Source organism: Brassica rapa, chromosome A03 (genome assembly GCF_000309985.2).
Source record: "Brassica rapa cultivar Chiifu-401-42 chromosome A03, CAAS_Brap_v3.01, whole genome shotgun sequence".
NCBI classification, from domain to species: Eukaryota; Viridiplantae; Streptophyta; class Magnoliopsida; order Brassicales; family Brassicaceae; genus Brassica; species Brassica rapa.
In genome coordinates this window covers 35,853,790-35,867,240 of record NC_024797.2, presented here as the reverse complement: position 1 = coordinate 35,867,240, position 13,451 = coordinate 35,853,790, and the positions used below count along the sequence as shown (strand labels likewise).

Here is a 13,451-nt window from a genome sequence, read left to right as displayed (position 1 = left end):
CTCTAAACAATAATTACTAAACGAATTTAAATGTTAGAGTATTTTGATTGAATATATCTTTAAAAAGTATTAACTAACTTATGGTATTTCGAACAATTTTTTAAATAAAAACGAAACTACATTGTTATTAAAAGGTTAAAGTTATAAGATAAATATCAATTGACTAGGAGTACTTAGAATTCGAATACCAAAACTTATTCCTTTTTAAATAATCCGAAAGTGTAATGATGTGAAGAACACACCACGAGCCATTCACACATCACCTTTATCATTCCCCTAGAAGAAAAAAACTGTAGCTTATTATAAGAGCTTCCTTATTAAGAAAATCCCATCATTTTGGTCTAAATCATAAACTCTCTCACAATTGTTACAAAGATTTCGATTTAAACAATAAGAAAAGTGGTCATTCATAAGCTGCTGAACATGATGCCATCCAGCACCTCGATCTGTTCTTTGAAGTAATCTCTCTGGCTTAAGCAGATCGTCCTCATACTCGTCCTCATATTCGTCCTCATCATCATCATCATCATCCAAGTACCACCTAACCATCTGAAAATCATTCATTGGCTTAACAATTACTGCAATCTAAGTCGCAAAAAAAACAGAAACATCTAAGAAACAAAAGCTGTATTAGAATCTTACATCATTAGCCATTTTTTCTATCTAGTTGTGATTTATGTCCAAATATGAAAAGATAGTATCAAGAGCTCGGAGAACCAAGTAGAACACACACCTACAACAACAACGGAAAAAAAGAAAGGCACATGTATATATTGATGACAATGTGAAAGAAGCAATAAATGGTAATAACCAATGTATAAACGAAATTTTAAAAACAACAGGTTCTAGCTGACACAAGCAGAGGTCTAGTGCCCATGTATTACTTTACAAAACATAGATTTGATAATCAAAATCTTAAATCTAAAAGCAACCCATATCAAGAATCAAAAAACCCAACATCCAACTTAATTAATCAAAAGGTTCCATTATCCTAACACAAAACGCTAAGAGAGAGAGATAGATAGATAGAGAGAGAGAGAGAGAGAGAGAGAGAGAGAGAGAGAGAGAGAGAGAGAGAGAGAGAACTGACCTTTGAGAGAGCTGAGGCGTGAGAGATGGTGAAGAGATGTGTGAAAGATGGAGAAGAGAGATCGTGAGAGATGGTGACGAGAGGTGTGAGAGATGGAGATGAGAGATCGTGAGAGATGGTGAAGAGAGGTGTGAGAGAGATCGTGAGAGATGGTGAAGGGAGAGAGAGAGAGAGAGCTGAGGCGTGAGAGAAGAGAGGCTTGAGAGATGGCGAAGAGAGAGAGAGAGAGAGAGAGAGAGCTGAGGCGTGAGAAAGTTTTAGGTTAAGGGTATTGTTTTGTAATTTTGAAGATAGATTGAGGGTGTTTTTGTATTTTGAATTTTTTTTTTGATCCCAGGTTTTTGGTCGCAAACGCTGAATTTTTCGGTGATCAAAATTTTTAATCGCGGGTCGCTAGCGTCTGGTCGCTGCGATCAGTCGCTGAGCCCGCAACCGGTTAACGAACAATGTTTAGTCGCTGAAGTTGGTCGCTGACGCTAGCGACCTCCAAACGAATAGGGCCATACTTGTCTGAAAATCCTTTGCATCATGTGATCAATACTCCCAAGGTAAAGCATGCACTTTTATATTTATGCTAAGAAATGAGGTTGGTATAGGGGAATGTCAAACATGATTTGCTGAGTTGTAGACTAGTTGAAATTGGTTGCTTGTAGACTAGTTGAAATTGGTTGCTAAGCTAGGATATTGCATAATGTGCTTTTGTGATTAGGACTTTTTAGATGTGGTTTGCGAAATTGTAGAGGTGATGATTTCTATCTTTTAAATCTGTAAGTCCCTGCTGTTTTCAAACCTCTTTCAGAGAGACTGCCTGTTTGTTTTGCTTGAGGACAAGCAAAAGGGTAAGTCTGAGGGAGTTGATATACCATAGATTTGACCGGTCGCGGGCTCAGCGACTGATCGCAGCGACCAGACGCTAGCGACCCGCGATTAAAACTTTTAATCGCCGAAAAATTCAGCGTTTGCGACCAAAAACTTGCGATAAAAAAAAATTCAAAATACGAAAACATCCTCAATCTATCTTCAAAATTACAAAACAATACCCTTAACCTAAAACTTTCTCACACCTCAGCTCTCTCTCTCTCTCTCTCTGACTCTCTCTCTCTCTCTCTCTCTCTTCGCCATCTCTCAAGCCTCTCTTCTCTCACACTTCAGCATCTCTCACGCCTCAGCTCTCTCTCTCTCTCGCCCTTCACCATCTCTCACAATCTCTCTCACGAACAACGTTTAGTCGCTGAAGTTGGTCGCTGACGCTAGCGACCTCCAAACGAACAGGGCCATACTTGTCTGAAAATCCTTTGCATCCTGTGATCAATACTCCCAAGGTAAAGCATGCACTTTTATATTTATGCTAAGAATTGAGGTTGGTAGAGGGGAATGTCAAACATGATTTGCTGAGTTGTAGACTAGATGAAATTGGTTGCTAAGCTAGGATATTGCATAATGTGCTTTTGTGATTAGGACTTTTTAGATGTGGTTTGCGAAATTGTAGAGGTGATGATTTCTATGTTTTAAATATGTAAGTCCCTGCTGTTTTCAAACCTCTTTCAGAGAGACTGCCTGTTTGTTTTGCTTGAGGACAAGCAAAAGGGTAAGTCTGAGGGAGTTGATATACCATAGATTTGACCCATTTCCATCCATGGTATATAAGTATTAAACCATCTATATACTATATATTGTATCCTATTAGGTATGTTTTCAGGTTCAGAAGTATCTTGGAGTAAAGTGATGATTATGGAGCATTTAGGAGCTTAAAAGAGATTTCATACGCGGAACGCGCGACTTGGTTCCAGCCGACTTTAAACCCAAGGCTTCACCAAATTACAAGATTACCCCTGACGAATTTTTAACCTAATAGTTATATACTTGCCTAAGTGTTAGGAGGCAAAGAGAGTTTTTTTAGAGAGTTTTCAGCCACCATTGTATTCTTACTTTTCAGAGGAGAGAAGATTATAGAGAGATTTGTGATTGGAACTCCATTGATTCATCTATTCTATTCTACGCAGTTTTTATCTATATCTTGTGTTATGAATTGCTTAGCTATGTCTGAGTAGTTTACTTGTTAGATTCAAGGTTCAAATAGGTTAGAGGGATTAGCTCCAACTATAGATTTGCTAAGTTGTGATATTCATTAATTGATTGTTATTGCTTGTTTTAGCCTTGCTATCTAGAACATGAACCTAGGAATTAGCATGTGTCAAGCATCCTTGATCATCATGTCCTGAATCTAATCTGTCAAGCTAGGACTGTTAGAGAGAGCTAACAGCAGATTCAGGAGACTAGTGAGCATTATCAACCCACGCCTAGGGCTTATCTAGAAGCATCGATCGATATTGTCTTTTAACAATCGATCGATATTTGCGAAAGGTGTATCGATCGATATCCCTATGGGATCATCGATCGACACTTTCTTGTGATCAAAAGACGACAGTTGAGATCCAAGATATAGTTAGTTAACCAGTGAAACATTGCCATCCTGATCTGTTGTGGGAACTGAAATTCGCACTGTTGATTTCCGTTTAAATTGGAAAACTAGGAAAACTCTAATTTCCCAGAGGTCCCGGATCTCTGCGAGAGCCAACGACAAGTGACCAAATATATGCGGAAATCATGAAGAGATAACAAACGAGTTTAGAGAAAACAGTGGATCTTATTTCGAGTCCGCGTAAGAGCGTTGCGATCATTACAAGAGATCATAAAAGCTTTGGCCGCAAAGGCTGTCAGCGAGTTACTTAGTTCTAGCGGCCTAATAGCTCAAACCTAGTTGAGTCGCAGCTCGATAACAAAAGACGAAATAGATACAGAAAAAGTTTTTGATTGATTTTGGACTGAACCTTGTTAAAGGTTGCCTACGTACCCCTTTCGAGGATCAAGCGGAACATAGTTCAATTGATAGAGCTGGACAAGAGATCGAACTGCCTGGGCGAGTTCGTCTAGTAATTGAGTGCCAGTCATAGAAACTGAACTTGTCGAGAATAAAGCCTAAAGTTTCTAAGTTCAGAGAATTCCGAGTCTAAAAAGTCTTTCCCATGCCTCTCGCCTAGGACTCCTTATATACTTGCTCCTAGGTCGGTTTATGCTTTTCCTCTTCTGCCCTTAATCCGTCATAGCCTAAAAATGGAGATATTCCATTTTTCCCGATCTTCGTAATTATCTTCAAAATTTCGTATTTATCCGCGGAAACTTGACATTTATCCTTCCTTGCGCGCCAAGCGTAAACCGTCCTACGGTTTACGGGCTTTTGGCTAAGAAATCGTAGAATGGGCCTCGAGTTGCGTTTTAGATCCCTTTGGGCCGTCTTCCGACTCGAAGCGTTTACTACGACTTCTTTCGATAAAGAACAAACTTTCCGCGGTTTTTACCGCAAAGTTTGATCGATGATTTAGAATGGCGGAAAACATGAACTGAGTTCGCTACGGTCTTCGGGAGATAGCATCGAAGGATAGACGAGAATGCATGGACTGGTGTGTCATATTGACGTTTCGGAAGAGCTCGGTCGCTACGTAGCGACCGAGCAGTGTGCATGCTTGGTCGCTGCGTAGCGATCGTGCTTGGCTTGTCCGTGGTCTGATTGTCATACTCGAGCTCGTCCGTGTCCGTTGCTTTGGGACAGCCGGTATTTGATTCAATCGAGATTTGAACACGATTTTACCGCGAGATTCTTCGTAAAGAATTCTTTACGAAGATTACATTTCGTAAAAACGTTCAGTCTGATTTTTATGGACTTTCAGACATTGATTCCGTCGTGACCGATTTTGACCCCAACAGTTAGCCCCCTAGCTCGTTAGAACCATGAGCTTCTAGCGTGAGGTTCTAGCGAGTGGCTTTGCAAGTTAGGCAAGTAAGGTGAGTTAGGCGGAATTAATGGTTGAAAAGGTCAGTTAAAAGTGGTCTTCTCGCTCTTCTTAAAGTAGAACGCGATATGATTGGGGCTGCGCCTTATGAAGGCTGCCTACGTACCCTTGTTGAAGGGATCAAGCCTTTCGTAGTTCGTCTTGGAGTTATGGTTCTTATGAGTAGTTTTCCAGTGAGACCTTTATGGTCTAGTTTTTATGTAGCGGTTATAAGGCGTGTTGCCGCCGATGGCATCTTGTATGGGTGTAGAAGGAAGACTACGAGTTGTCATCTCGTAATCTAACTCTGTGTGAACTGCTATATCCGTAATCTGTTTCGAGAGTTTTCCGCAGTGTGTAAACTTGCAGGATTTCTGAAGATTCTCGAATATTGGCAAAGAGACAAATTTTGATATCTCGTATCAGGGTGTTTGATACTATGCCTAGAGATGTTAAAGACCAGTGCGCTGGGTTTAGGGCAAGACCTAGGTTTACTCCTGGTTTTATATGGTGCGATGACTAATTCGACTTACGTATCCCGTTTCAGTTTCATCCTGATTCCATACCGATTTAAAGTCCGCGATAGGTTCTCGGCTTATACGACTTGTATGGTTGGAACCGAGCATCTCTCCAAGGACAATTTTTAAGCCTCCTGGAAGTGCTGACCAAAAATTTTGGGTTTCTTTTATAGCGCTATTATCCTTGTGTCGGATGTACGAGAGTCATCTCTACGAGATGTCTAAGTCTGTTTAGGACGTTAAGAGTTTGTTGTGATCAGCAACAAACTTAATGGTAAAAATTACCATTTTTAGTCTTCGCGAAGAATATTTTTTGAGAAGATGTTAGTGCGTATGACTGTCCGGTCTTCCATGAAGGTGTTTTTATCGAGGAAGGAAATTTCGTCGAAGAACTAATCTTCAAGCGTCTGCGACGTCTCGCGATGCTGAAGATTTGTTATTCTTTCGTATGCTACGTTTCGTGCTTGAAATGTTCGCGGGCTTGAAGATAATTTGCGATGTTGCAAGGGTTTAGTCTTAGCCCTGCGTTTGAGAAACATTCTGGTTTGACTACGAATGTTCGCAGCCAAAATTGTTGTTCTTGTTTGGATGCTAATAGTTTTATTTGCGATCGAGGAATTATGACTGAGGTGTCGTGTAAATTTGTCCATGGGAACAAGCGTTTTCCTTCATAGTGTTTTGTGAAGTATTGGCCTTCCGAGATCTATTTCGTGCATTTTTTAGGATGTTTCGTATAGCTCTAGAAGCTTTGTTACGAATTTTTCCTTACATGCCGCGTATTATGGTTAAAACATTGCGGGCTTAAAGTGAATTGTGGAGCCTATTGAACTAGGTCAATTTTCGAAAAGTTTAGATTTTCCGTTAATCGTTTGGTTGTTAGGACTTAGTTTCGTTACGGAGAATTTATCATATGATTTCCGACTGTGGGCTATACGATAATTTATCATATCATATAACCGGTTTTACGAAGGTTGTAAATCAGTGATATGTATACATATGTCAAAGTAGCGTTGTTTCTGCGGGTTTTACGAGAACGTTTCTGCTGTGATTTTGATCTTAGGCAAAAGTTGCTTGGAGTTACTCATGGAGTGTTATCGAAGTTTATTTCAATACGATCTAGTCGCAGAACGTTTTTCGTAGGTTTTTTTAGAGGATTCTCATGACACATTTGTTTCTTGAACGAATTGGTCAAGCAGAGGTGGATCTAGCTAACCATCGGGAGGAAAGGGCTCCTTTTAATGTGCACGATGCTACATCTATTCTCGAGTTTTCTTCCTCGCAAATGTTTTCGATGCTTTTCTGTGACTTGTTTGGTTCAACGGAAACTGAAAGAAATGCTTTGGTGATTTTCTCGTAGAAATTTTTAAACGAAACTGGCTTTCTAAAGCCGGAAAGGGCTTTAATACTTTGGCTAATCGTCGAGTTTCAGTTTGATAATGGTACAGGTTTTCTGTACGCATGATTGCGACAAGAAATGATGTACAGTCTTTGAGATTTATGTTCATGATCGTCTGGATATGTTGCTAGCGTTTAGACGAATATTAGTTTGTTGTTTGCCTATTCTTGACGATTTGCAGAAGTTTTTGAAGTTTGGGAGTATACGAGTATAGTATATGTACCTACTCCCCTTTTTTTTTTACAAAAGAAAACGGTTGAACCGATACTTTGAAGGGTTGTGTACGTTTCTTCTTCTGAGGTTTGGAATGATCGATAATTCGGGACGATTTATAGACGACGCTTGGAATGTGATTTGGTTGTTTCCACGTTGACGACTTGGAATATGTCGGTTTCGAGAAAATTGCCAGAAACGAATTGGTTTTAAGACGACGTTCATGTCTCTAGTTTTTTCTCTCTTAAGGAAGCGAGCTTGATATGCGTGGCGATCGTTTCTCGATTTTTGGAGAGTTTAGATCGGTTTGCAAGATCTGGATGAACACTTATGGAACAATATATCGAGACAGGAAAAATCGCTTAAGACTTAGTTCGCTAGACTATCCGCCTAGGTTTTACGTTCCCTAAAGTTCTATGGCAGCCTCAAAGTAATTCCTACAAAAATTCCAAGTCTGATTTCAAAAATTTCAAGTCGGAAATACCTTAGTTCTCTCGAAGATGCAGATTTGTCTCTTCTCAGTTTTGCTTGCTCATTTCCCTTTCCTCTTCTCGTGTATGTTCCCCATTTCCGATATTGGTGTTTATCCTTTGAAACTTGACATTTATCTTCCGAAGTTGACTGTTATCTTCTCCTTAGATATGATGTCAAATTTTGTAAAAAGGTTCAACGCTATCGTATAGTTGAGGCGGCTAAGGTGTTAAGTTAACCGTTGCCGTTTTATACGATTAATCTGAATCCTATGCGAGAAAACAAGACTTTGCGGGTTTTTTTTTTTTTTGGTCGTAAAGTTTCAATGGTAACTCCAATCAAAACAAGAGACGTTTCGGTCGAGATTTGAAGGAGAACACAGAGCTGGAAGTAAGAGCGAATAGGAGCAAGGGAAGGAGTTTAGATGAGTCTTACTTGTTTTTGTCGTAAAATCTCGACGAAAACTCCGATTGAGACGAAACAAAAAGCGTTTTGATCGGGATTCAAAAGAGAACACAAAGGTGGAGCTTTTTGAGGCCTGATAGGTTGCAATGTAGCGAGCTAGGGGTCTGACAGGTCGCTACGTAGCGAGTGGAAGCAAGCCAAGAAGAGGCCTACTTGTTTTTGTCGTAAAATCTCAACGGAAACTCAGATTAAGACGAAACGAAAAACGTTTTGATGAGGATTCAAAATAGAACCAAACGGAGGACCATTCCGAGGCCAGACAGGTCGCTATGTCGCGAGTGAAGGTCTGACAGGTCGCTACGTAGCGAGTGGAAGCGAGCCAAGAAGAGTCCTACTTGTTTTCGTCGTAAAATCTCAACGGAAACTCCGATTGAGACGAAACGAAAAGCGTTTCGATGAGGATTCAAAAGAGAACCCAAAGGAGGACCTTTCTGAGGCCTTACCGGTCGCTACATAGCGAGTGAAGTTCAGACAGGTCGCTACGTAGCGAGTGGAAGCGAGCCAAGAAAAGTCCTACTTGTTTTCATAGTAAAATCTCAACGGAAACTCCGATTGAGACGAAACGAAAAGTGTTTCGATGAGGATTCAAAACAGAACCCAAAGGAAGACCTTTCTGAGGCCTTACGGGTCGTTACATAGCGAGTGAAGGTCAGAAAGGTCGCTACGTAGGGAGTGGAAGCGAGCCAAGAAGAGTCCTACTTATTTTCGTCGTAAAATCTCAACGGAAACTCCGATTGAGACGAAACAAAAAGCGTCTCGATGAGGATTCAAAACAGAACCCAAAGGAGGACCTTTCTGAGGCCTTACCGGTCGCTACATAGCGAGTGGAGAATTGGCTTGAGCTCGGTCGCTACATAGTGACCGAGTCGTGTGCGTGCTCGGTCGCTACGTAGCGACGGAGGGGTGTGCGTGCTTGGTCGCTACGTAGTGACTGAGCGGTGTGCATGCTCGGTTGCTACGTAGCGACCGAGCAGCGTGTGCGTGCTCGGTCGCTACATAGCGACCGAGCGGTGTGCGTGCTTGGTCGCTATGTAGCGACCGAGCGGTGTGTGTGCTCGGTCGCTACGTAGCGACCGAGCGGTGTGCGTTTTTGGGAGAACGAGTTTTACCCTTCCGAAATGTTTTCGGAAAACGTGTTTTGGTAAAACCCTTACGTATTGAGATTTCTTTTGTTCGGTAATGAGCCAAACTTACGGGGTTTGATAAGATTTATCGTTTCCCTTCATTTTCAGAAAGAGAAATCGCGAGCTCATTTCATTGCACTTCCTGTTGGCGAAAAGTCGCGGCTAGGTTTTTTCAATTTTCTTTTAGGCACTATGGCGTTTGCGTAAGCGTTGGCCATAGGCGCAGTGGCGGCTGGGGTTGTCCTACCAGCGTTGTTGCGAACTGAGATTTTCTCTTTCGTATCTCCAGACATTGTTTTGATCAAGCGTTTTGAGGCCATGAGTAAGAGTAATCCGTAACCCCCCCCCCCCTCCTTCTAGCGCCAAACTGTGGGAACCGAAATTCGCACTGTCGATTTTCTTTTAAATTGGAAAACTAGGAAAACCCTAATTTCCCAGAGGTCCCGGATCTCTGCGAGAGCCAACGACAAGTGATCAAATATATGCGAAAATCATGAAAAGATAACAAACGAGTTTAGAGAAAACAGTGGATCTTATTTCGAGTCCGCGTAAGAGCGTTGCGATCATTACAAGAGATCATAAAAGCTTTGGCCGCAAAGGCTGTCTGCGAGTTACTTAGTTCTAGCGGCCTAATAGCTCAAACCTAGTTGAGTCGCAGCTCGATAACAAAAGACGAAATAGATACAGAAAAGGTTTTTGATTGATTTCGGACTGAACCTTGTTAAAGGCTGCCTACGTACCCCTTTCGAGGATCAAGCCGAACGTAGTTCAATTGATAGAGCTGGACAAGAGATCGAACTGCCTGGGTGAGTTCGTCTAGTAATTGAGTGCCAGTCATAGAAACCGAACTTGTCGAGAATAAAGCCTAAAGTTTCTAAGTGCAGAGAATTCCGAGTCTAAAAAGTCTGTTTTTGAACATGGGTTGTTGGTTATACCTTTGGCTGTTTTTTCTATTGAGTGTGGACTCTGAAGGATAATTATTGCCTAGAGTAGAAGAAGTACCATGTTCGTGGCCTGTACGGAAGAGAAATACGTGGTTCAACCATTGTATCAAAATCTGAAGAAACTGAATCTGAAGAACAAGATGGGTAATAATCCACTCAATCAACGAATCTCAATAAAGAAAAAGAAGAATCAACAAAACAACAACACTTCAATTCTGTGGAGAAGGGAAAAAAAGACAGACACACGGATGAGTTTATGGTGCTTACAATTGAAACAAAGATAGAGTTTCAAGACTCAGATTGGGTGTGAACACGAGAGAAGAGGACGATAAGAAGAAGTTGATAAGTTGGCGGTGCCGTTAGCGTTTGCTCAGAAGGGGGTGATATCGAAGCGGGCAAAGATAAGTGGCTGAGAAAGTAGAGAGATGTTGGAAGTGAAAGACTCCTTTTGAGAGGGAGAGTTTATTATGAAGTTGAATAAAGTGTTGTCGTTTAAGTATTAATAGAACTATGTCGTTTTGGAGATTGTATGCTACTTAACGGGAATCACATTCCTGTGTTTAGTTATCAAAGAATAATCATCAAATCTTATCTTCTTATCTCTATTCTTCTATTTCTCTCTCCCCCTTTCTTACAACTCGATAAACCCTAATCAGGGCTTATCATTGGTATCAGAGCCGACCATGCCGCTGAAGCAAGATTTCAACACAAATCGGATCTCTGCTTTAGAAGGTAGCGTCGCTAGTATCCTGGAGGAGCTGCGAGAAGCATCGAAGGCAAACGACAAGAGGTTCGTGGAAATGGAGAAACAAGCTGAAGAGTGTCACCTCCAGTCCATGCCGTCAAAGGAAAAGCCATCGGTCGAAGTTTAATTTTTTTCATCATAAACTTAAAATATTTATGAAAATAATTGAAAAAAAATGAATTTTAAAAATAATATCAAATAAATATTTGGTCGCCAGCGATACCGAAACGAACAACTCAGCGACAACCGCTGCGATCAACCTCACGACCTTCAAACGAAAGACTATCAGCGACACTATGTCGCAGTCGCTGGTCGCTGACTCTGGTCGCTGACGCTGGCGAACATGAAACGAACAGGGCCTATCTGGAACTGCAGGTAAAAGTTAGTTCCTAATTTCTCTCTCTCTAATTTTTCTCTTGAGTCAAAGTCTGCTTCCATCACAGGATCAGTGACCAAGATTGGATAGGCATCCATGAATCAAGACTTAACGGTGGTTGCCACCAAGCCCTGTTCCCTTCTTTTTGACCTATATCCAAAAATTCTTTGTGAAGCGATCCTTGAATATTTCCACCTCCAAGTGCCGTTAGAATTCTTTTTATTGGAATCTTCATGAATCAAGCATTAATGGTTTTAGCCACCAAGTCATGTTCAGATTCCTCCTAACCAGATCCTAAGTCCTAATAAAGTAATAAATTTCGGATTTTTAAAAAAAAAATCACTAGCTACTCTAGGGTCGAAATAGAGAGAGAAAATGTGATAAATGAATCTACACAAGACGTTACCTTCCAGACTTGTCTGAAGAATCCGATCCCATGTATACCAAGCCCCAAGACAAGCGATTATGTCAGGTTTAGTGTTGGAGGTCAGCTTTGGTTCCTTCAAACAATCAAGGCAAGTGTGTATAGTTGACAGGTTGATCCACTTTAGCATCTTAGTACCATCTGCAATCAGTAAATCTAGAATGGTGCTACAAAGTGGTTAGACATTCAAGTATAAATCAATGATAAGATCATAGTCCATTTAACATAGCTAAGCATAATTTTATTAAAATACTTTTATAAGAATCAGAATAAATTATGTCAATAAACCTCTCCCTAGACTTAAATTACACTGTCCCAGTGTAACAAAGTCGGAGTTATGGTGGAAAATAAATCATAAGTACTCAATGTAACAAGTTAGGAAGATAAACCTGACCGGAGTGGGAATCGATCGATGCGCATCGGTTTGCATTGATCGTCGTATGTGAATGTAGGTCGATCGATGTCGACGTCTCGTCCACAGTCGAGATGTTGGAAATCATCCTACTTGGGTCTTGCAATAAATCTGAAAGAATGAAAACGAAAGTCAATACTAATAACTAAGAAAACCAATTAAAATTACCTAATAGTGGGTTGCCTCCCACTTAGCGCTTTATTATAGTCATTTAGCTTGACTGTAGAATTATGTGGCTAGTTGGTGGAAAGACAGCTATTTCGTACACTGCTCCACAATGGCATGCTGCAATGTAGCCAAGTTCATTTCCAAGCTCCACGAGGTTGACATGTTGTCTCACAACTCGAACTGGGTCATAGTGGACGTCTGGATCTATTAGTGTTAGACACAATCTGTTGGTGTTCATATCACATACAGCTCCTACTGTAGCTAGGAAAGCTCTTCCAAGCAGAAGTGACGAGTTTCAGTTAAGCTTGATGTCCAGGACATGAAAATCTACTGGGACAAGGGCATTACCAATCTGCACCTCAAGGTCTCTTATGATGCCTCCTGAGCTTCTTTCTGAAAGGTCCACGAAGGTGAAAGATTCTGATGAGTGTTGGATATGGACTTTGTCCCCAACAAGGCCTATAAGATAATGGGCTTAGCCCATTTGAAAGGGGGTCACTAGGAAACCCTATACCTCTCGTTTCTATAAATAAGGAGCTAACCTCCTTTGAGAGGACTCTCTTGGAGTCTCTTGGACTCTCTTTTGGTCTCTCATCCATCTCTCTCTACTTCTAGAGAGAAAAACACCTCTCCACATGCTTTCACCTAAGCACTTGTGATCCTTTGCTGTAGAACTATGATTGGCTTGATCCTCTTTCGGGGTACGTAGGCAACCCTTCACCGGGTCTAACTATAATCATTAAACACCTTTTTTTATTCTCTTCGAGTCGTCTCCATCCGGCTCAAACTAAGCATGAAGACTTCTCCTAACCCCATCGACGAGTTGTTGGGGTCAAAAACGGTTATGACGGAATTACCACCCGAAAATCCTCGGAGATCGTATTTCCGAAAGAGATAGTAAAAAGAAAGATGTAACTTTCGTAAAATATAACCAAACACGAAGTTTTTACGAAGAAGTATCCTTGAAGATTCAAACCAAACAAACCGAGCTCGGTCGTTGCGTAATTACCACGCGTACACGCCGTCCGGTCTCTACGTAGCAACCAAGTCCGGGCCGATATTGGCCGCTACATAGAGACCGAACGTCCGACCCACTCCGTCGCTACGTAGCGACCGAGCCCGAGCCAAGCTCGGTCGCTATGTAGCGACCGAGCGTCCGTCTCGCTCGGTCGCTACGTAGCGACCGAGCGCTCGTCCCGCTCGGTTGCTACATAGCGACCGAGCTCGAGCCAAAGCTCGGTCGCTACGTAGCGACCGAGCTCAAGCCAAAGCTCG

General features: G+C 41.5%; 2 long non-coding RNA genes across 2 annotated transcripts; one reads left to right on the top strand and one right to left on the bottom strand.

Annotated features, from left to right (window-relative positions):
- Positions 1-281: 281 nt before the first annotated feature.
- On the bottom strand, positions 282-1,202 carry LOC103848197. The gene is made up of 3 exons (XR_629005.3): positions 1,091-1,202; positions 643-733; positions 282-549 (listed from the first exon to the last, which is right to left on the bottom strand). It is a non-coding gene; the product is annotated as an uncharacterized LOC103848197 (long non-coding RNA).
- A 6,481-nt stretch (positions 1,203-7,683) lies between these two features.
- On the top strand, positions 7,684-8,724 carry LOC117132759. Its single transcript, XR_004456293.1, has 2 exons — positions 7,684-8,458; positions 8,641-8,724. It is a non-coding gene; the product is annotated as an uncharacterized LOC117132759 (long non-coding RNA).
- Positions 8,725-13,451: the final 4,727 nt, after the last annotated feature.